The sequence below is a fragment of the Rhipicephalus microplus genome, chromosome 2 (genome assembly GCF_043290135.1).
Source record: "Rhipicephalus microplus isolate Deutch F79 chromosome 2, USDA_Rmic, whole genome shotgun sequence".
Classification (NCBI taxonomy): domain Eukaryota; kingdom Metazoa; phylum Arthropoda; class Arachnida; order Ixodida; family Ixodidae; genus Rhipicephalus; species Rhipicephalus microplus.
The window spans coordinates 81,347,776-81,350,353 of record NC_134701.1 but is presented as its reverse complement, the minus strand read 5'-3'; positions in this window follow the sequence as shown (position 1 = coordinate 81,350,353).

The window sequence follows — 2,578 nt, the reverse complement described above, 5'->3', positions numbered from 1 at the left end:
CACGTTGCGCTGGCCACGCAACGCTTGCACGAAAAGGCAAGTGTTTCCAACGCTTTGCTAAGACGACACGGTGGTGGCAACTACCGCTGCGTTGCGTTCTACACAATAGAGAGTTTTAGTACTGCGGAATGGTGCTACGTACGCATCACGCAAGCGCCTTGCGTTACGTGGCGTCGTTTGCCACTAATCGGCTTTTAGTACGCCGTAGTACCCGCGTACGTATCGAGCGTGAAGCGTGCTGCGACATCTGGTAGATCAAAATCGAAGCACGTGTTGTTGGCAGCCAATCTGAGCCAATCCAAGTGTTATAGCCAGATTATGGCCATATTTCAAGCCACAGAGCCGGTCGGTGCCTGCCTTCGATGCCGCCATTTTGCAAAACGAAGTCTCGCGCTGTCGCGAACTTGTTCGAGAGCGGCGCGATCACCTCATACGTACGCACGCACGCATCTCATGCGTGCGTACGTAGCGGCTGCGTACGTAATGCGATACGTGCGCGTTGCGGTCTGCGCATGCGCACTATGCAGAACGTGGCGTTCTTACGTACGCAACGCCGCCACGTACGCAGCGTACGGAGTACTAAAACTCTCTAATATCACCTCCGAGACAGGCGCGCACGGCTCGCGCGCTTTGTTTTCCAAGATAACTGCCAGATAGCGCTAGTGTCTCTCGTGTAACGTGACTTGATGCACTCGTTCGCCTCCGCTGCACGCTCAAGGCACTCTAACGCAGTGCCTCCAGAATACCAATCACCAATTCTCTTGCGCAGAACATCAATTAAACGTTTTGTTCACTCTCTCCAGACGCAAGACTATCGTGTTTGGACGACATTTGCAGTGTGAAATAAAGATCCGGTACCAATTTTTTTCTTTGCCTCTTGCCTTTTCTCTCTTTCTGTTTTTTTAAATGATATAGTTATTTCTTGCTACGTACCCTCTATTTCTTTTGCATTTTTTAATTTTTCTGTCTGCTTCCTCTCTTAATTCACTTGTTCTCTTTCTTTCGCTTGCCTCTAATTTCTATTTTTTTTCACTCAATGTTTCTTTTATTACAGGTTCTTCACACTTTCTTTCTCGTTCTACATTTGTTTCTATTTGTTTCTTACTTCTTGCGTCTGGTCTGTGTTTTATATTCTCTTCCAAGCTCCTTTCCCTCACCCCTACTTCCTTTTTCCACCCTCTTGATATTATAAGGGAACCAGCGCTGGAGTTTCCACGACCGCTCTGGCAGTGAGAGCGTGCACTTCTAGCTGCTCCCGCAGACGAGAGTGGTGACTGGTACAGGCGGCGCGTACGCGCATCACCATAACAAAACCAAAAGGTGCTGGCGATACTGTTGCGTATTCAAGTGCAACAATATCTAAAAATAGGGAGGGCGTAAAAAGAGGAAGCGGCGTTGCATCCAAGCACTCAGGCGAGTGAAATACTGCCTCCTGTATAGTGCTGTCGGGCTCATTTCTGAACCAAACGGCGCTTTTCTACTATATTTATTCGATAGTGAAGACAGCCACCAGTGAAAACTAACGCCAAACAGTCGAGTTTAAGTGGCGTTTAGCAAAAAAAAATAAAAAAAACGAGCGTATTATGCAACATACAGCAGATATAAACTTATTTTTATGAGGCTCGCTGAACATTGAGTCGTGCACTTCAGGACTAACAGTTTTCATTCATGTGACCACCACCCCCAAATTCCATCTGACGCCAATGCGTGAAGTGAATGATACAATAGGCAGATAACCTTTTTTTTTTTCGTAAACAGTTGCCTGTACCCCAGGTGGTCAAAATTTCCGCAGTCCTCCACTACGGCGTCTCTCATAATCAAATGGTGGTTTTGAGACGTTAAACCCCACAAATCACAACAGTTGCCTGTAAAGGAAAGTTGCCTTGTCCACAAGACTTGTGCTGGGCCACGTCCACCTATGCTTCTGAACTCTTATAAAAGATGCTCTCGCGGTGAGCACTCGATCACCAGATGCCTCTGTTCAACTTAATTCGTGCAAAAGACAGGGTTCTTGTTAAGAAAAAAGCAGCGGATTACTCGAAGCTTAGCTTTCTGGAGTCAGCCGATGCAGTAGGCGTTTTGTGGCTGCCGTGGCTAAGTAACGTTCGAATTTATGTCTTGCTAGAGAAGTATGAAATGTCCTTGATTTTTACCCGTTTTTTACTCGTTCGCCTAACCCACAGTCTCAGTTTTTCTTCTCGTCTGTATCGGTTTAAAATGAAGGTGTCTGTTCAACGCCAATAATTGCAAGGCTTTCACGTACCGAACAAGATCTCATTTGAGGTACGCTGCAGTGTGCGTATCAAGATAGTGAACGCTCGGGGTTCTCCAATTCGCATGCGTATCTTGGTTCACGGGTGTTCTCTTTAATATTTCCCCCCATCGAAGTGCGGCCGCCATGGTCGCTAATCTATCCCGCGTTCTCAAGAATGGCAGCGTGACACCACACATGCTATGCTGCCACGGTGGTTTGCTTGGTCAAAATCTCCGTGCATAAATACCACGAAGAGGGCGTACAAACAATGTCAGAAAAAAATGACGCTGCTGCCACCTACTCTGCTTTTGTTTTTCTTTTGTT